Here is a 22,649-nt window from a genome sequence, read left to right on the forward strand (position 1 = left end):
TACATCTTTAATACAGTGTTATGCTACGTTTAACTGTTATTTTTTCTTCTACCTTGCTTAATAGATTGAGCTGCTTAAAGATAGTGACAAAGTCTTTTTCATTTCTATTTTGCTAGTCAAGTGCCTAGTACATAGAAAGCATCCAGTAAATTTTTTGAATTAGCAAGTAGATGGATGGGTGACTGGCATTGTGCAGTTCTGGGATATCTTGTAGCTCCAGTTCTACAGTGTGGTGAATTTATTGACTTTAAGCTGGTGAGTCTTGGAACAATTTCAAAATAGTAATTTAAGAATGCTTCTTTTCTGTGGCATTGTACTGCAATTGAAGGCATCAGTTTGAATGTATTTTTTTCATACATGTAGGTTGATACAAATATTTAAAAATTTATAAATGTAGAAGTAGATACACATACATACATATATTTCTAGCTCTGTTCTCTGAGAGGGCCTAGAAGTAGGACAGTCAAGTAGCAATGAAAATACCTGGCACTTAGATCTAGATTTATAAATATCATTTGTCTTGGTCAGGTTCATGTGTCAACTTGGCAAAGTGGCGGTACCTGTTTGTCTAGTTGGGCAGGTGCTGGCCTGTCTGTTGCAATGAGAACATTTCATTGAATTAAATCATGATCATGTCAGCTGCATCCACAGTTGATTCCATTTGTAATCAGCCAAGGGGAGTGTCTTCTGCAATGAATGATGCTCAGTCTAATCACTGGAAGCCTTTTAAGGAGGATTCAGAAGAGACAGGCTCTCTTCCTGCTTTGGCTAGTGACTCTCTCCTGTGGCATTCATCCAATCCCTCTATCAGAATCGTCGGCTTCACAGCCTGCCCTGCGGATTTTGGACTCTGCATTCCCATGGTCACGTGAGACACTTTTATAAATTTTATATTTGCAAGTGTTCCCTGTTGATTCTGTTTCTCTAGAGAACCCTAACTAATACATCATTCTTCTATAAAAGAAACCAAACTTCTTAGAAAAATGGCTGATTCCTGAGCTGGAGCAAGGAAACTACAAATGAGCCTTGAATACCTTGCTGTCCCAGAGAGAAGTACTGAAAGGATGATGTAGAAACATCTAAAGAACATCCAATTTGAGGGAGAGTCCACTGGCAAATCTGGGGCAATTTGAGCATCAAAATAAATTATTATAATAACAGCATATAACATATAGAACAAAATAAATCTTAAGTCTATATAAATATAAATAGATTAAAGAAAATAGGAGAATAGGATGTTCTTCCTTCCTCTCATGACGCCTAATGTAAAAACAATACTGGGTTTAGAAAATCACTGTCCTGCAACCACCATAGTAATAATTGTGTTAGGTAAGAATCATCAATGTTTCCTAAAACTAGTAGGTGAAAGCTTAATAGAAATAAGGCATTTACATAGTTTCAAGCTATGTAAGAAACTCCCACAAAGAGAAAAGAATTAAATTTCACAATAGAGAAACCTGGCAGATACCACCTTAATAAGAGATCAAAATTATCACCTTAATAAGAGATCAAAATTATCCAAATAATGTGACAAACCAGCACCTTGGGCCTCCTGACATAATACATTGAAAAGGGTGCACCTTATGTAGATCCTTCTGGAAATGCATACCCTGAATCAAATCTTGAGGAAACATTGGACAAATCCAAATTGAAGGGCATTCTACAAAATAAATGGCCTATATTCTTCATAAATGATAAGGTCATGAAAAAGGAGACTAAGGAACTGTTCCAGATTAAAGTTAGAGACTACAGAAACATAGCAACCAAATGCAATGAGTGATCTCAGATTGAATCCTGGACCAGAATTTTTTTTTCTATTAAAGACGTGATTGAGTCAACTGGAGAAATATGTTAAAAGCCCATAGATTGGATTATAGTATTATATCAATGTTATTTTTTATCTAGATGTTTGTACTATGGTTATGAAAGGCTATTCTTGTTTTTAGCAGTACACATAGAGGAGTATTAGGTATAAAAAGGTGATCATGTCAGCAACTTACTCTCAAATGGTTCAGAAAAAAATGTTTATTGGTATATAAAAATGTGTATCTGTACTGTGAGAGTAAAGAAGAATGAGAAAGAAAATGTGGTAAATTGTTATTTGGGGAATCTAGGGGACAATTATAGAGAAAGTTAATTGTACTCTTGCAAATTTACTATAAGTCTAAAATTATTTCAAAATATAAAATTTTGAAAACCTTATTTCTTGAAGATGATTTGCCCTCTCCCTGAATCAAATAGATAATCAACTTTTTGAGATCATATGACCTTCCCATTAAAATTATGTGGACCGTTGAACATGTCTTAAGCTTATAATTTTATAATCCTTGATTCACTGACCAAATAGGAACAATTTTTGGTGACTCTATAAGAAAGTTCTTTCTACTGCTCTTTAATTTATCTAGGTCAGCATTTCCCATTAGTTTACACAAAAACAAAAGTTTCTGTAATCTTATTTTTGAGAAATGTTAAATTTCATTTGCTTCAGGTCTTCTATTCTATAAATCTGCAAGCAACTAAAATAGTTCCATTATTTTTCCCAAATATGTAATCACAGCCTCTTTTCTCCCAAGAACACACTTTGAAATTGAAGATTTAAGTAAATGAGTGTGAAAACCAGCATACATATCTGAGATCATTTTCCACCCCTTTATTAGGACCAGCAGACCTGTGTAAGAGGACAAGGCAATAAATGCCCCTCTGATTCATAACTGTGTGGATGCTTAACAAACACGCAGGGCTCTTTGAATGTGAATAGAGTTTGAGGACTTGGGAAACTATGTAGAAAACCTGGCATTACATGGCTACATGTTTTTCTACTTGAAACTCACATATACAAACCAGGAGGAGTTTTATATATATATATATAAAAAGCAATCATAATAACAATGTAATTATAGTTAGAATATACTGCCTATTTGCAATCATATAGCAATCATCATAGTTTCTTGATTTTTTTAAAAAAGCTTAATGTGCCTATCAACCAAGTTAAAAATCCTAAAACTTTACGAAAGGGAGAAATGACATTTTAAAGGGTAAAAACAATTTTGGATTTACCAGAATTTTGGGGGGGTGAGGGTAGCAGGGACAAGGATTTTTAGAATTTAAAATATAGGAGACTAGGGACCATGCTCATCTTAATGTGTCCTAAATAACACATCTCAATCTTTAGATTTCCATAATTGCATGCTTTTGATACAGACATACAAAGTTCAAACCTGTGATGATCCACTGACTCACCAATAGCACATTATTAGAGACCTCCCTGTTCCCCTCCGTACTTTGCCCTTGCAATATTAAGTACTACAAGGACACTTTGTGAAAGACCATCTGCTAGTACCCTACAGCCCATCCCTTGCTTCTTACCATTTTCTATTTGTGAAGTTTCTTGGCAGACTTAAAGATCCTGTGCATAGTTCCTTTTCAGTACTTAACACCTAGTTACCACCTGTTTTGATTTGCTAATGCTGCTGGAATGCAATATTCCAGAAATGGATTGGCTTTTACAAAGGAGATTTATTAGGTTACAAATTTACAGTTCTAAGGCCATGAAAATATGTCCAAATTAAGGCATCTAATGCAAGACCCTGATTTTGACAAAAGGCCGCTGTCAGCTGGAACACCAGTATCTGGCTGGCATCTGCTGGTCCTTGCTCCCATTGCTTTCAACTTCTGATTCCAGTGGCTTTCTCTCTAAGCGTTTGTGGGTTGTCACTTAGCTTCTCTGGTTCAAACTCTGGATTTCATCTCTTGGCGTTTCCAAACGTCTGTGTCTGAGCTTTCACCAAAATGTTTCCCTCTTAAAAAGAAATTCACTAAGCTAAGACCCACCTTGAAGAGGTGGGGTCACATCTCCATGGAAACAGCCTAATCTAAAGATCCCATCCACAATAGGTCTGCCCTTACAAGATTGGATTGAAAGAGCATGTTTTTTCTGGGGCACATAACAGTTTCAACCCAGCACACCACCTTTTGAGCCTGCAAAAAATTCACCTAGACTAGCAATCTCTGAAGTTCCTAATTCTGGCTGTGCATCACAATCAACTGGGCATCTTTCTAATTTGTCATCTGTGGTAAAACCACTGCCAAGTTACAGATTTGGTAAAAGTCTAACAGGAAAAATCATCACTCAAGATTCAACCTTCGGATATAATAGGATGAAAGCCAAGATCCAGAATAAGGAAGGAATTCCTTCTGATCAACAGAGACTGATCTTCACTGGCAAGTAACTGGAAGATGGATGGACCTTGTCTGACTCCAATATTCAGAAAGAGTTCACTCTTCATCTTATATGGAGACTTTGTGGTAGTGCTAAGAAAAAGAAGTCTTGCACTAACAACAACAAAAATCAACTGGGCAACTCATGGAATATATCCAATTTTCCTATGCACCCCATCCCCCACGCTCAATTCTTCATAGGCCTTAGGTGGGACTTAGGATCAAAATTTTGTAAAAGTCCCCCAGGTGATTTTGATGCAGCTAATCTAAGAATAGACTTCAGAGAGCCATAATACTACAAATTTCCCCTGGCTACAAGTAAAGAGATAGCATCTTAGATCTGAAGGAGTCTTTAAAGAATATCTAAATCTAAGAGCTGATTGTCAGGTATTTAGAATTTGAAAACCAGTTGTTAAACTCTTATTAGCTTAAAATCAGCTCACCATGGAGATTGGAAAGCACTACAAATCAGAGATTTAAAGTATACACGACAGAGAGCCGGTTTACAAGCATACTACTGATACTGTTACAACTTTCCATAGACCAGAACCAAATGTAATAAATATGTAACAGAGTGTCCTACCATATTTTAAAGTATATTATTATAGTTCTAACTGAATTAGACCAGATTTGTAAATTGTTCTAAAAATCATTAAGTGTATAAAGCTACTCAGTATGTCAAATGCTCACCTTCTGCACCCTTTTATTGATGTTATTTTACTGCCTCCCTAACTGTCACTAGTTCCTTTTATGGCTTTTCAAATCAATATGCTAAAGCAGCACAAGCATATTCCTACAGGTCAGACTCAAAAGATTGTGCTTGTACAACTGAAATATAGAATGTACAACTAGTGTAATTATTTGACCACTAAAAAAAAAAAACCTAATTCAGCTCACTGCATCATTGATCCATTTAATTGTATACCAGCTTCCTATTGATAACAGGAAATGTACCCGACATGACTATTTGCAACTAAAACTGGTTTTCCATAACCATAAATTTCAGGAAGGATTCTACATAAAACTTAGAGAAACTAAAAATAATAGCCAGGGTTCATTAGATTTTTCTTAGTTTCACTGATCTATTTCCCTTGACTATGACCTAATTTCTCTTATGTTTGCTGGACTTTTTACCCATTAAATGTTAGCATATGCTCATGATCATGACTGGATGTTTGATTTCATACAGAGATCATATGTCATAAACCATCTATATATTCAATATAACAAACACGATGCAAAACTATATTTTGAGAATAGCATTAGGTGCTGAAGGAAATATATTAATGACATAATTCCTCCCTCAAAGAGGCCACAATCCAATGGGGAAGATATGTGTGCTTAATTAAAATATTCTAATAGTACATTCCATAATTGAGACATAAACAGAGGAAGCTGTGGAAGCTGGCATGAAGAAGTAATTCTAACTTGGAGGAAACAAAAAATTCACAAAGTTGGTCCTTGAAAAATGAGTGAGCTTCCTGTAGCAAAGAAAAATGGGAAGGAACATTCCAGGCAAAGGAAAGGATATAAAGTCATGGAAGTATAGAAGAACATTAAGGGGACAGATGGTAGAGGAGAATTATTACAGGAATACTAGAAAATAAAGAAAGAATGGAAGGTTTTGAATGTCAGGCTAAGGAGGAAAGCAGGAGACATGCCTAAAGCAACAAAGCTTAGAACAATAAAATATAATTATAGAGCTATGTGCAGTAGAAGGCATTGAGGATATGTAAATCCACTAAGAAGAGAGGATATTTGAACCAGGACTTTTAGAATTTTGCTAAATGGAAAAGCAAAAAAGTAGCACTCCTGGAAGAGCAGCCAATGTGAGCAAAGGCACAGTAACAGTGATTGTTATTATCATGTATGCCAGATACTGTGCTAAGTTATAATATATTACCACATTTCACTCCACTATTAAGGGTGGTTTTATTTCCATTTTATAGATACGAAACTGAGATCCAAAGAGGTTAGTAACATGGCCAATGGCACACAATCATGCATTCAGGATTTGAAACTAGTATGCTATTAAACCTCCAATTTGAAGATGTAAATAGGCATAACATGTTAAAGGCAACAGATAGTCGGGTTGTTTATAGTGTAATATTTTTTAAATTATAATTGGTCTTTATTGAGAGCTACTATTTTGCAAGGAAATTTTTGTATGTATTAAATTGTCACAACAGCTTGTAGAGAAAATTTGACCAAAGTCACCTAATTAGTGACAAAGCTAGAAATTCTTGCCACATGAGAAGGGAAGAGGGAGCTCAGAAGGGGAGGAAAATAGTGATGTTTTTCCAGAGAAGTATCACTGGAGACCGAGCAAGAAAGTTTCAGCAATGATGGATGACTGCTACACTATTCTGTGCCTACTACCTTTGACCTTTCTAGAAGAAAAATGATTTGGGGTCAGGAGAGAGATCCTACTTGATTTTAACCTTGTTGAATTTGAAGTGTGTTGTAAACACCTTGTGGATAGGGTCAAACAGACATCTGCAAATGCCTTCATTGCATATAATGGGAGAGGTTGAAGTAGTCTGACTAAAAACAAAAATGGAATATGAGAAAATAAGATCTTCCATTTCCTGGAAGCGAGGCCAATATTCCAAAGATCAAGTCTGGCCACAGGTGTCATGATTTAGCCCAGTTTCAAACCAGGACATAGGAGGCCTGGAATTTCAATTCAGGAACAACAAGTGTGGGATCAGGACAGGGTGGATATGATCCCAAGTTCTGAACTGGGTAATGCCAAATTCTAGAGAGTGAGATTAAGATTTAGTCTTCCCAGAATTTGAGGCTGGTGGGGAAATAGGGAGCAAGTGAGGATACTGCGTGGGATATCCTTGAGTGTCCACACATTGGAAAGGATCAAAAAAGTTGAGAACACCAGAACCCTCTGTGTGGCCCTGGGAGATCTTTCAGTAGCCTACAGACTTTATAGAAGATGCCACACATCAGAAGTGCCACTTTCAGTCATATTTCTGTTCTCTTGGTTTAGGCAGATGCTATTTAGTCCTAATCCCACAAGGATTCCAGGAGCTGGAGTGACTTCAGTAAACTGTTGAGTGGTTCAGCTTCACTCACTTTTGTGTACCTGTGGCTAGCTGGGAGGGGGCGACAGCTGACATGAGTGTAGAACTTAGTACAGAATCAGGGGCTGGAGATGCAGTTGTCTGATTGGAGGCTATACCACAATTCTGGAGTGACCAAAATCATCCAGGAATGGAGACTGAGAGAAGGACCAAGGATTTGAAATGTTCACCATTAAGGATTGTTCAAAGGAAGAAGATTAATCAGTGAAGTTAAATCAAGTGAGGAGAATATCTTCTAATGTTCCACTTCTCTCTTCCCTCATTTACTGTGTATACCTCTATTTTTAAAAATATTTTTATTGAGAAATTTTCACACACATATAGTCCATCCATAGAATACAATCAGTGGCTCACGATATCATCACATAGTTGTGTATTTATCACCATGATCATATTTAGAACATTTGCATCACTCCAGAAAAAGAAATAAAAAGAAAAAAGAAAAACTCATATATCCCATACCCCTTGCCCTCCTTCTCATTGACCACTAGTCTTTCAATCTACCCAATTTTTTTTACCATATATCCTCCCTTATTATTTATTTATGTATCATCCTTATCTTTTTACTCATCTGTCCAAACCCTGGATAAAAAGAGCATAAGACACAAGGTTTTCACAATCACATGATCACATTGTAAAAGCTATATATATAGTTATACAATCATCTTCAAGAAACAAAACTACTGGAACACAGTTGAACAGTTGCAGGTGCTTCCCTTTAGTCACTCCAATATACCATAAATTAGGAAGGTACGTATATATATGTGTGTATACATATATATATACACACACACACATATATATATGTGCATGAGAATAAACTACAGAATAACCTCTCCACTCTGAAATCTCTTAGCCACTGAAATTTTATTTTGTCTCATTTCTCTTTTCCCCTTTTGGTCAAGAAGGCTTTCTCAATACCATGATGCCAGGTCCCGGCTCATCCTGGGAGTCCTGTCCCACGATGCTAGGTACATTTAAATCATCGGGAATCATGTCCCACTTAGGGAGGAGGGCAGTGAGTTCACCTTCCTAGTTGGCTAAGAGAGAGAGGATGCATCTGAGCAACAAAAGAAATTCTCTGGGGGTGACTCTTAGGCATAATTATAAGTAGGCTTAGCTTCTCCTTTTGCAGGAATAAGTTTCATAGGGTAGAACCTCCAGATTGAAGGGTCAGCCTATTGAATTGATTGTCCCCAATGCTTGCAAAAATATGAGGAATTCCCCCAGATGGGGAAGTTTAATATTTCCTCCTATCTCCCTGGTCCTCTGAGGGGACTTTGCAAATACTTTTTTATTCTCTGCCCAAATTACTCTGGGATATATTGGGACATCACACTAACCTGAACAAACCAACAATATCTCATGCACTACTCAATTATGGTATAAAAATAAACTGACCATACAAATTAAATTAGATAGTGTGCTACCCAATATAAAAATTTTGCCCCAAATAAACATCTCTCCCTTTGGTCTCACACAGAAGTTGATGTTTTAAAATATAGACCATATCATCCTTTACCCTGTATTCTGATTTATCTTAGTTCTATCCAAATCAGCTTCATTCATATCTCTAGTCAAAGTCTGATCACTTTTCAACTTTTTTTTAACAGTTTCTGTTGGTGTAATGCTAACTTTCACAGCTTCAGTGCTCTAACTCAGAGTCTCAGGTGTCCCATAAATACCCAAAGTTTCAGGGAACTTCCTTGATCATTCAGGAAATGATCGGGTTATACACAAATAGCTCAGTATCTCAGAATTTAGAAATCACAGTTACTACTCCTGAATATATGTGACTGCTGTAAAAGCTTACAATCTAGGACCCTTTGCAATAGGCCCCAACATGATAATCCATGTTCTTAATTTCAATTCTCCAAATTTGTATATTATAGTTAGTCCATATGGGTGAGACATGATAATATTTGCCTTTTTGTTTCTCCCATTTCATTTAACATATTGTCCTTAAGGTTCATTCACCCAGTTACATGCCTCACAATTTCATTTCTTCTTGCAGCCACTCAATAGTCTATTGATGTATACACCACAGTTCCCCCTTCCATCCCTCAGTTGTTGCACCCTTAGGCCACATCCATCCATTACAAATCACAAAAACTGCCACCATAAACACCAATGGGGAAATGTCCATTCATGTCCCCTACCTCAGTTCCTCCCAGTGTACTTCTAGGAATGGGGTTGCAGGATCATATGGCAACCCCACCCCTAGCCTCCTGTGGAAACGTCATGCCGCGCTCCAGAAAGGCTGCACCTCTTAGCTTCCCTACCAATAATAAATAGATACATCTCATTCTCCACATTTTCTCTAGCACTTGTTTTTCTCTGTTCATTTTTAAACAGTTTTATTTGCACATTATACAAACCAACCTAAGTAAATAGCCATGCCTTCATCATCATAATATATATGAAGACATTTCTTTTCTTCCACAAAGAATCCATACCTCTCCCCCATAACACCCACTTGTTGACATTTAGTTTTGGCATGTCTTTGGTACATTCAGTGGAAGCATATTACAATGTCACTGTTGACTATAGACACTAGCTTGATTTGATTGTACTTTTTCCTGTATATCATCCCATTTTCAACACCTTACAATGTTGACATTCACTTGTTCTCCCTCATGTAAAACATTCTTATATTAGTATATTTAATCACCATCATTGTTCATTCTAGGCATATGTAAGTTATACCATTGTGCTGGTTTGAAAGGAAATATGCCCCCTAAGAAAAGCCATGTTTTAATATAAATCCCGTTTCATAAAGGTAGAATAATCTCTATTCAATACTGTATGTTTGAAACTGTAATGAGATAATCTCCCTAGGTGATGTCATTTAGTCAAGAGTGGTTGTTAAACTGGATTAGGGGATGACATGTCTCCACCCATTTGAGTGGGTCTTGATTGGTTTATTGGAGTCCTATAAAAGAGGAAATATTTTGGGGATTCAGAGAGATTAAGAGAGAGAGACACTACAAAGCAGAGAGTCCATCAGCCAGCGACCTTTGGCGATAAAGAAGGAAGACGCCTCCTGGGGAGCTTCATGAAACAGGAAGCCAGGAGAAGACGCTGGCAGATGACACCGTATTTGCCATGTGCCCTTCCAGCTGAGAGAGAAGCCCTGTGTTCACCATGTGCTGTCTCACTTGAGAGAGAGACCCTGAACTTCATCAACCTTCTTGAACCAAGGTATCTTTCCCTGGATGCCTTTGATTGGACATTTCTATAGACTTGTTGTAATTGGGACATTTTCTCGACCTTAGAACTGTAAACTAGCAACTCATTAAATTCCCCTTTTTAAAAGCCATTCCGTTTCTGGTATATTGCATTCCAGCAGCTAGCAAACCAGAACAACCATCTCAGTCTTTATCCTTTATCTTTCCTTCTGGTGTCATACATGCCCCCAGTCCTCCTCCCTCAACCAAACTCACATTCAGCTTCATTCAGTGTACTTATATTATTGTACTACCATCAGATAGTATTGTGATATCTATTTCTAAATTTTTACAATCAGTCCTTTTGTACATTTTATATTCCCTCAGCACCAAATGCCCAATCTCTACCCTCTTTCTATCTCCTGATAACCTGTGTCCTTACTTTAACTCTCAAAGTTCACTCATTAATGTTAGTTCTTTTTAGTAAGACCATACAGTATTTGTCCTTTTGTTTCTGGCTAATTTCATTCAGCATGATGTCCTCAAGCTTCATCCATGATGTTACATGCTTCATGGCTTTCTTCTGTTTTACAGCTGCATAATATTCCATCATATGTATATACCACAGCTTGTTTAGCCACTCAGCCATTGACAAACATTTGGGCTATTTCCGTCTCTTGGCAATCGTAAATGATACTGCTATAAACATAAGTATGCAAATGTCTATTTGTGTCCTTGCCTTCAGTTCCTCTGATTGTATGCCTAGTAATGGGATTGCTGGATTATATGACAATTCTATACTTAGCTTCCTGAGGAACCATCAAAAACTGCCTTCTAGAGTGGTTGCACAATTTTACATTCCCACCAACATTGAATAAGTGTGTCTCTTTCTCTACATCCTCTCCAGCACTTGTCATTTTCTGTTTGTATACATTTTTTATAATGGCCATTTTAGTGGGTGTGAGATGATAGCTCATTGCTTTGATTTGCATGTCCCTAATAGCCAATGAAAGTTGAGCATCTTTTCATGTGCCTTTTAACCATTTGTATTTCCTTTTTGAAGTGTCTCTTGCCCATTTTTTAATTGGGTTGTCTTTTTGTTGTTGAGTTGTAGACTCTCTTTATATATTCTGGATATTAAACCCTTATCTAATATGTGATTTCCAAATATTGTCTCCCATTGCATAGACTACCTTTATACTTTCCTGACAAAGTTCTTTGATGCACAAAAGTGTTTAAGGAGATCCTGTTTGTCTATTTTTTTCATTGCTCATGCTTTGGGTATAAAGTCTAGAAATCACCTCCTATCACACGATTTATATCTCCCTATATTTTCTTCTAAAAGTTTTATGGTCTTAACTCTAATGTTTAGATCTTTGATCCATTTGAGTTAATTTTTGTATACATTGTGAGAAATGGATCCTCTTTCATTCTTTTGCATATGCATGGGCAGTTCTCCAAATACCATTTATTAAAGAGGTGGCTCTGTTTCAGGTGGTGGCTTGACCACCTTATCAAAGATCAATTGTCCATAGATGAGAAGGTCTATTCCTGAACATTTAATTTGATTCCATTGGTCAGTATATCTATCTTTATGCCAGTACCATGCTGTTTTGGCCACTGTAGCTTTGTAATGTGCTTTAAAGGCAGGTAGTGTGAGACCTCCCACCTCATTTTTCTTATTCTGTTTGGGGCATGCTACCCTTCCAAATAAATTTGGTTATTGCTTTTTCTATTTTTCAAAGTAAGTTGTTGGGATTTTAATTGGCATTGCATTGAATCTATAAATCAATTTGGGTAATTTGACATGTTAACTATATTTAGTCTTCCAATCCATGGACATGGTATGCCCTTCCTTTATTTAGGTCTTCCATGATTTCTTTTAGCAATTTCTTGTAGTTTTCTGTGTGTAGGTCTTTTGTATCCTTAGTGAAATTTATTCCTAAATATTTTATTCTTTTGGTTGCTATTGTAAATGGAACTTTTTTAATTTCCTCCTCAGTTTGCTCATTACTAGTTGTGCCAGTTTGAAAGGATCATGTACCCTAGAAAAGCCATATTTTCATCCTGATCCATTTTATGGAGGCAGCTGTTTCTTTTCAACCCTATTCAGCACTTAGGTTTTGGAAACATCTCCACAGAGATGTGACACACCCAATTGTGGGTATTAACTTTTGATTAAAGGGACATGTGACTCCACCCATTCTAGGTGGGTCTTGATTAGTTTACTGGAATCCTTTAAAAGAGGAAACACCTTGAAAAAAGCTTCAGAGCACACGCAGCCAGAGACCATTGGAGATGAAGAAGGAATATGCCCCAGGGAAGCTTCATGAACAAAGAAGGCTGGAAAAAAAGCTAGCAGATGTCACCATGTTCACCATGTGACTTTCTGGTTGAGAGAGAAACCCTGAACTTCATTGGCTTTTCTTGAATGAAGGTAATCTCTTGATGATGCTTTAATGTGGACATTTTTATAGACTTACTTTAATTTGGACATTTTCAGGGTCTTAGAACTGTAAACTTGCAACTTAATAAATGCCCCCTTTTAAAAGCTGTTCTTTTTCTGGTATATCACATTCTGGCAGCTAGCAAACTAGAACACTAGTGTATAGAAACACTACTGATTTGGGGGTGTCAATCTTATAACCTGCCACTTTGCTGTGCTCATTTATTAGCTCCAGGAGTTTGCTGTAGATTTTTCAGGATTTTTGACGTAGGTCATCTGCAAACAGTAAGAGTTTTACTTATTCCTTTGCAATATGGATGCCTTTTATTTCTTTTTCTTGTCTAATTGCAATGGCTAAAACTTCCAGCACAATGTTGAATAATAATGGTGACAGTGGACATCCTGGTCTTTTTCCTGGTCCTAGAGAAAAAGCTTTCAGTCTGTCCCCATTGAGGATAATGTTAGCTGTGGGTTTTTCATATATTCTCTATCATGTTGGGGAACTTCCCTTCTATTCATATATTTGAATTGTTTTCAAAAAAAAAGGATATGGGGGGTGTGAGGGTAGTTCAGTGGTAGAATTCTTGCCTAACATGTGGGAGACCCGGGTTTGATTCCCAGCCCATGCACTTTCCCCCCAAAAAAACAAACAAAAAACCAAGCAAAAAAAAAAAATCAACAAATGTTGCTGCAATAACGGGATACTCACATGGAAAGAGAATGAAATGTGACCCTGCCATGCAGCATACAAAAAAAAAAAGATGTTAAATTTTTTCAAATGCCTTTTCTGCATCAATCAAGAGGACCATGTGGTTTCTCTGCTTTGACTTATTGATATGGTGTATTACATTAGTTGATACTTGTGTTGAACCAGACTTGCATACCTGGAATAAGTCCCACTTGGTCATGGTGCATGATTCTTTTAATGTGCTGCTGGATTTGTTTTGCAAGTATTTTGTTGAGGATTTTTGCATCTATATTCATTAGAGAGATTGGTCTGTAATTTTCTTTTCTTGTAGTATCTTTGTCTGGCTTTGATATGAGGGTGATACAGGCTTCATAGAATGAGTTAGGTAGCTTTCCCTCCTTTTCAATTTTTTTAAAGAGTTTGAGCAAGGTTGGCACTAATTCTGAATGCTTAGTAGAATTCACATGTGAAGCAATTTGGTCCTGGACTTTTCTTTTCAGGGAACTTCTTGATGACTAATTTAATCTCTTTATTTGTCCTTGATTTGTTGAGATCATCTATCTCAACAAATTCTCAAATAAATTTTGGTTGTTCATGCCTTTCTATGAACTTGTCTATTTCATCTACATTGTCTAGTTTCATCTACATTTGTCTAGTTTATTAGCATATAGCTCATAGTCTTTTCTCATTATCTCCTTTATTTCTGTGAGGTCAATGGTTATGTCCCCCTTCATTTATAATTTTACTTATTTGCATCCTCCTTTTTTTTTTTTTTTGTCAGCCTAGCTAAGAGTCCATTGATTTTATTGATTTTCTCAAATAATCAACTTCTGATTTTGTTGATTTTCTTGGTTGTTTTCATAGTCTCAATTTCATTTATTTCTGTTTGAATCATCATTATTTCTTTCCTTTTATTTGCTTTGGGTTTAGTTTGCTATTCTTTCTCTATCCCTCCAAGTGAACAGTTAATTCCTCAATTTTTGTTCTTCTTTTTCGATACAGGCATCTAGGGCATTAAATTTCCCTCTCAGTACCACCTTTGCTGCATCCCATAAATTTTCGTGTGTTGTGTATTTATTTTCTTTTGCCTCAAGATATTTACTGATTTCTCTTGTAATTTCTTCCTTGACCCACTGGTTGTTTAAGAGTATATGCCTCCATATATTTGTGAATTTCTGGCCCTCGCCTCGATTACCAACTTCATTCCATTATAATCCAAAAAGTGTTTTGTATAATTTCAGTCTTTTTTAACTTATTGAGACCTGCTTTATGACCCAGGATATGGTCTATCATTGGGAATGATCCATGAGCACTTGAGAAAAATGTGTATCCTGATATTATGGGGTGTGATGGTCTGTAAATGTTAAGTCTAGTTCATTTATCATATTATTCAAAATCTATTTCCTTATTGATCCTCTGTCTAGATGTTCCATCCATTGATGAGAGCAGGGAATTAAAGTCTTCACCTATTATGGAGACTTCAATTTTTTCATTTTTGGCTCATTTTTTTTGGAGCATTCTGCCTTAGTGCATAAATATTTATGATTGCTATGTCTTGTTGAATTGTTCGTTTTATTAATACATAGTGTCCTTCTTTGTCTCTTTTAATCATTTTACATTTGAAGTCTAATTTGTTGGACATTAGGATAGCTACTTCTGCTCTCTTCTGGTTGTTGTTTTCATGGAATATCTTTTCCCAACCTTTCATTTTCAATCTATTTTTGTCCTTGGGTCTAAAGTGAGTATCCTGTGCACAGCATATAGATGGGTCCTGCTTTTTAATCCATTCTGCCAGTCTGTCTTTTGATTGGGGAGTTCAATCCATTAACATTAATGTTATTACTGTACAGGTGGTGCTTCCTTCTACCATTTTGTCTTTTGTATTCTATATATCATATGTAATTTTTTCCTCTTTTTACCTTTACTGTTGTCTTCACTTCTACACTCTTATCCAGACCTCTCTCTCCTGTCTTTTCCTACCTGCCTATAGTGCTCCCTTTAGTATTTTTGAAGACCAGTCTCTAAGTCTCAAATTCTCTCCAGTAACTGTTTGTCTAAAAATATTTTAATCTCCCCCTCATTTTTAAAGGACAGTTTTTCTGGATATAAAATTCTTGGTTGGCAGTTTTTCTCTTTCAGAATCTTAAATATATCATACCACTGCATCCTCACCTCCATGGTTTCTCCTAAGAAATACATACGTAGTCTTATTACACTTCCCTTGTTTGTGATGGGTTGCTTTTCTCTTGCTGCTTTCAAAATTCTCTCTTTGTCTTTGACATTTGACAATCTGATTAGTAAGTGTTTTGGAGTAGTCTATTTGCACCTGTTCTGTTTGGGGTATTCTGTACTTTTTGGATCTGTAATTTTATGTCTTTCATAAGAGATGGGAAATTTTCAGTGATTATTTCCTCCATTACTCTTTTTCCTCCTTTTCCCTTCTTGTCTCCTTCTGGGTCACCCACAACACATATATTCATGTGCTTCATGTTGTCATTCAATTCCCTGAGACCCTGCTCATATTTTTCCATTCTTTTCCCTATATTTTCTTTTCTGTGCCAGATTTCAGATGTCATGTCCTATAGTTCATTAATACTTTTTTCTGCCTCTTCAAATCTATTCTTGTAGGTCTCCATTGTTTTTTCATCTCTTCTCTCATGCCTTTCATTCTTATAAGCTCTATGATTTGTTTTTTCAAACTTTCAATTTCTTCTTTATGTTCATCTATTGTCTTCTTTATATCCTCCTTCAACTCATTGATTTGATTTTTGATGAGATTTTGCATGTCTGTTCAAACATTCTGAATTAGTTGTTTCAATTCCTCTATCTTTTGAAGTGTTGCTTTGTTCCTTTGACTGGATCTTTCCTAGTATGACATGTTATTTTTTGCTGGCATCTAGGCATTTGATTTCCTTAATTAGTTTATTCTGGAGGTTGTTTTCACTCTTTTACCTAGGGAGTTCTTGTTGGATGGCTTTGTCCTTTATCTGTTCTTTGGCATTCAGTTAAACTTAATCTAGATTTCTAGTATAAGTGCTACTTAACTGATCAGAATTTTACGGTATTTGTTTTTCTGTTTCTTGCCCCACCTATATGGAGCCTTTTTTGTCAGGAGAGTCTCCTCAAATATTATTGACCCCAGTCAGATTTTTCCAGACCAGATAGGCCCACATCTCAGGGAGAGAGTGGCCAGTATCAAGTTTCCCTAATGGTGAGACTCAGCTGGTTGTCAGACTTTCTTATTACTCCTCTAGACTCTGTGCTATTCCTATTCTGCACTAGGATGTGGCTCCCATCAGCCCACAGCTCCCCACTGGTGTAAAATATTGTGGGTCCTTTAATTTCAGCAGCCTCTCCCTGCCAGTGGTGTAGTTGATATAGAGGTTAAGGTAGTACGTGACTTTGATTGCTTCTGTTTTCCAGCCCTTGGGGCCTGAATTCCCTGAAGGAGGGCCTCTACTTGAACTGAGCCACACACCCCTTTTCTTGGAGAGATGTGCCCTTTAGGGGATTAACCCCTTTCTTCTGACTAGTTACTTTGTCCCTCAGACATGCCTTAATTCTGCCCTTACCTAGGGCAGTGCTGGAGCCTGGGAGTGCTTGCAGTTCTATCTAATGAGCTCTTAAGGAGACAAAAAAAATCCCTTTCAGAGCTGGACCCCAGCTCCCTGGATTTGCCAATCAAAAGCTTAAGTTTGTATGAGGCTCTATGTGTTCCCTTTTCTTGGGGTCCAGCCCTTTTCCAGTATTTTCTGCTGTCCAACTCAAAAAGCCTCTGGATGTTCATCTAATTTTTTCCATCAGCCTCACTGCCTCCTGCTGGGGTGAAAGCTCCTGATTCCTTTATGCTTACTCCAGTTTTATCTGTGCTTGGGGCCTGTTCCCAGTAGTCAGAATTTGTTAATTAACTCCACTATTGGAGCTTGGTTGAGCTAAGCCCTTGCTACTAGTAAACTCTGTTTCCTTTCCCCGCAGGCAAACAGCCTGCTGTGCCTGTGTGGGAGGGGCACCAGCCTCAGTGGATTGGAAGACTTACAATTTTGTGTGGGATCTTAGCCATTCCACACATTCCAGACTGGCATGCAATGTGTGTCTGATCACTAATTTCCCCCTAATCGTTGTTCCATACAGTTCCTGGCTATTAGCTACTCTGGAGGATGAACTAAATTCCTCTCCTCACTATGCTGCCATCTTGTCCTGCCTCTGCCTCTGATTCACATCTAATTTTAATTTTGATTTGTAATTGGAACAAACCTATAAAAAAGAAAACCCCCTTCACTGTAAAATGTCGGTAATGATGTCTCTCATAAGAAAATTGTGAGAATTAATTGGGATAACACATGCAACTGCACTTATTAGGTGCTCGATGCAAGTTTGTTCTCACCACCTAGCACAGGCTAGGTGAGTCCTTCTCCCAGGGACTATATGCCGAGGTGCAGGCATTCTTGATCATGGATGAATGTTGAAGATATCATGTTGAGTGAAATAAGCTAGACAATTAAAGGACAAATAGTATATGATCTCATTGATAGGAAATAACTAGAATAAGTAAACTCATAGAGTCAGAAACTAGAATTTGAATATTGTTATAAGGGGAAATTTTAGTTTGTATATATGTTACCAAAAGGAAAATTTTAAACAATAACAAAAAAAAAACAACATCACTGTATGATACAGTGAACCCTATTCTAAATGAGGGGCTATCAATAGTACAATTATAAACATTTTCTTTCCTGAACTGTAACAAATGTACCACACTAATGTAAGGTATTAATAATAGGGTGGTGTATGGGATCTCTGTATTTTATGCATGATTTTTAAAAAACATTTTTTATTGTAAAATATAGCATGAATACAGAAAAGTGATAAATTTCAAAGTACAGTTTAACAAGTTGTTATAGAACAAATTTCAAATTATGGTATGGGTTACAGTTCCATAATTTCAGATATTTCCTTCTGGCTGTTCTACTACAGTAAAGACTAAAAAGAAATATCAATATAATGATTCAGTATAATCATTTGTTAAGTCCTATCTTCTCTATTACAAATCCTCCTCTCATTGTTCTTTCTCCCAATCTTCAAGAATATTTGGTTTATGCATGACTTTTATGTAAAGCTACAACTTCTCTAATAAAAGAAATACAAAATAAAATAGAAGCAGATTTTATTAAACTGGTTGTTGTTGATCTCCACATAGTGGCTTAAGAGTGAGAGAAGGGAAAAGAATCAAGACTTTTAGTTCCTGAATCAGCTTTCCAAGTGTATTGAAAATGTGCTCTTTGCCTATTTTTTTGAGTGAGAAAATTGAAATAATCATCCGAATAGAAGTGCCCTTTCCAAATTCATACTGGTAGTCTGTACCCTAGCAGACATTTTCTCACCTGTTGCTTAGCATTTGGGAAATTTCAGGGAGCAGAAAGTAGCAAGACAATGAATCATTTGGTATTACTTCTCCTTCCAATTCCGAAGAAAACCAATTCCCTGGAATCACCTTGTAGAAGGTCTGTAGATTAGCTATTATGTTTCAGCACTGCCATTTTACAAGTGCAAAAGTGGTAATCATTAGGCAGCTACCTTTTTCCCTTATTAGAAGTAGCCAGTGTTTATGATTACAGAGATCACCATTAGTTCCACTTTGTGGATCTATCTTTCCTATAATATGGCTCCTATTATTTACCTTAGAAAACTCATGCAACTCTCAAAGCATGTTCCATTATACACATTTCACTTCTTTATGACCAGAAGGACCCATGATTTTTGACAAACCACATAGGAAATCCAAAACAATTCGAAAGCAGTGTTTTCAATTGTCAGTTCCTAGAAAGGCAGTGGATTTTTACATCATGGCCCAGAAGCCTCTTTACTCACCCATTGGAGGTTAAGCTGGTCTCCAAAGAAAGAAAAAGGAGATAGGAGCTGAAGGCAGTGTGCTGAAATGCTGGCTATAATCAAGCCTTCCCCTCCTGGGTTGGCATCAGACTCTCCTCTCTACTACCAGAGGGTCAAGAGATGCAGAAGAAGGCCACTTCATTTTGTCTCATGTAATGATGTGTGGAAGAATAGATGTGGATCTGTGTGTATACATACCGGTAGAGCAAGATGTTATAAGTTGTGTCATGGGAACACAGGCTCAGGCACAACAGAAGGTCCCAGCGTATGACCACTTTATAAAGCGCTTGCACAAAACAAGGGATCCAACAGAGCAGGGGAAGAGAGCCCATTGTGGCAGTCCCCTGGGGAGGCCAACTACTCAGATTAGGCAGCTTCACATGCCTCTCTTTGCATCAGAGTTGAGGGACCAATTGGGGCTGGTCCCCCAGGAAGCCCAACTGCTTGGCAGCACCACCCACTTTTCTCAGCACTGACTGAGTGCTGAGCTTTTATACACCCCAGGGAAAGGGCCTCTGCCAATGAACAACCTTTGTGCCCCGGCAAGCAGCTGGGGTTGTTTAGATTTACAGTCTCCCCTAGCTGCCTGCAGTCCCTTGTGAAATTGAAACACCAAATACCTTCATGCAAACAGGCAAGAGTGGAAACATAGTAAACACCTACAGGCACACACAAAAAAAAAAGCAGGAGGGGAAAAGGAGGGGGACAGGCAAAGACTGGGGCATGGCCAGTGAGTATGTCCTTGACTTGCCCAACATCACTGACATTCAAAAATTAAGATTTCATGTAAAAAGTCCAGATTGTAGACTTAGTTTGCAGGTCAGAAGATGCCACAGCAGTCTGCCCCCATTCTTATCTGCAACAATCAGTTCAAGCTGTATAATGCTGGCTTTGTTTTCCAACATCTTGGCTTTCTTTCCAATTTGAGCACGTACCTGTGTAGATATTAATGATAATATTCACTTTAATGGGCCTTATCCTTCTGAACAAGTTTGCACATCTATTCTCACTGAAGTTTCACATTCATCCACAGAGATACATGTGGCAAAAATCATTAATCTGATTTAATGAAAAAGAAACTGAGGTTCAGGTGGCCAGATCTGCCAAAGGTCATTGAAGTGGTTGGGTTGGAGTCAGAGAAAGGCAGACCTCCTGGCTGGCAGCCCAGGGCCTTTCTGAGACTGACACCTAGACCAGAATCCAGTGAATACTTAAAGCATGCCTGCTAAATGAATAAACTACCCACAGTTCCTGGCAGTTACTACCTAAGAAGATAAATCAGAAGATTAAAAATAACATATGTGCTCTAGTGGAAGTTCCTAGGTATTCTACTGAAGTTAGAGACTTAAAGCAGTTGTCAAGGTACTCTATAATGAAAAATGGTCATGGTCTGAATACAATCCTTTATCTCACTAATTCTATAACCCAATTTTTATCAAAGACCTCAGGCCTGAAGAGCTCATACTGCATTTTCAAGCTTATCTCATTGAAATTCTCCACCACACCCTCAAAAGGTAGGGGTATATATCATTATCTTCAGATGGAAATATGGAAGTTAAAAGAAGCATAACCATTTGTGTCTGGGTTAAGAATTCAGAGACTTGTTTCCTTGGGCACCATCACCCATGTCTGATTCAGCTTGGCCCTCCCCTGTAAGAAACAACACTGAAATAAATCAAGTGTGATGTTGTCATTTCAACCTGATGTCCCGGTGCCACAGTCTGACCAGAATAATAAGATCAAAACCCTAAGGCTGTGATGAAAATGAAAGGATATGATGAAGTGAATTTGGCAAGGAAACAATTATGTATCAGCCTGGACATTCAAATGTCCTTAGAAAAATGTTAAGAACTTGGATATGTATTATTATGAAATGACAATTAAAACCTCTACCTCACAGTAAAGACAACCAGCCGAGAGATCCAAGCAATGGTCACAGAAGGGCTGAGATTTTAGATTTGATGCGGTTCTGATCTTTCTGAATGATCTTGAGCATCCATGTGTCATTTTCGCTGTTTCTCACTATTTTTCATGCTGCCAAATCTCTCTGCCCTTTTGGAAAGCGGGTCAAAGATACCTGGCATTAACAACCCTTGATAACCACTGCAAAGAATGTATGAAATGTCATGATGGGTCAGATCAGTGGTCCATTTGATCAAGAATTCTGTCTATTATCTGAGACATTTAGGAAGGACATGACCTCTTAAAAACTTGCATTGCTCTTCTGGAAACTTATCCCACAAACAAAAAAGTCACTTATTGCACAATCTTGTAATAGCAAAAACTGTGAAGCAATCTAAGTGGCCATTAAGAAGCTGGTTGGTACTTTCATACAATGGAATATAATTCGGTCCTAAAAAAATAGATTAAGTTCTTTTTGTACCCGTAAGGAAATATCTTGAGGCTATACTGTGGGGGAAAAAATCAAGCAAGATGTATACACACACACACACACAAACACACGTGTGTATGTGTCAGATACTACCTTTGTTTTAAAATCATGGAGATGAATATATTCAACCATTTAATATAAATGTGCATATATATTTATTGAGCATCTCCTATGTACCAGGAACTGTTCTAGCCTGGGGATAGAGCAGAAAACTAGACAAACCAAACTCCCTTGCCTTCAAAGTGCTTATTCTTATTTGCTTATATATTCATTTTTTAAAATTTCTGGAAAGATACACAAATATGCCCACAACAGCAATTACCTATAGCAGGAGGCAGGGACTGGACAGATGTCTTAAACACCTTTCCTTATTAACCAGGTATAGATTTGTACTCATGACTTTAGCAAAACCTCTCTTGAACTTTATTTGTTTCGACTAAGTATTAAACCCTTTTGTTGTAGCTTTCTCTACATATTTGCTTGAAATTTTTACATACAGCTTTTCCTTTTGTTTGTCCTAGATGCATTTCTTTCTTCCTTCAAAACACACCTTTCATCTAATATTTTGAGATTAAATGAACATCATGTTCTTTGTTCTCAAATCATTCAGTTATGTGCCATCCTTCATCAAATTTTCCCAATACCTTTCTCTTCTCTTACCGAAGAGTCCTCATTCCTACTAATGAAGTCCATGTTTCCATCTAGCAGAGTCATAAACCAGCTCCTCTACTTGTAAGCCAGCTTCTCTTAACTA

The sequence above is a fragment of the Tamandua tetradactyla genome, chromosome 10 (genome assembly GCF_023851605.1).
Source record: "Tamandua tetradactyla isolate mTamTet1 chromosome 10, mTamTet1.pri, whole genome shotgun sequence".
Taxonomy (NCBI): Eukaryota; Metazoa; Chordata; class Mammalia; order Pilosa; family Myrmecophagidae; genus Tamandua; species Tamandua tetradactyla.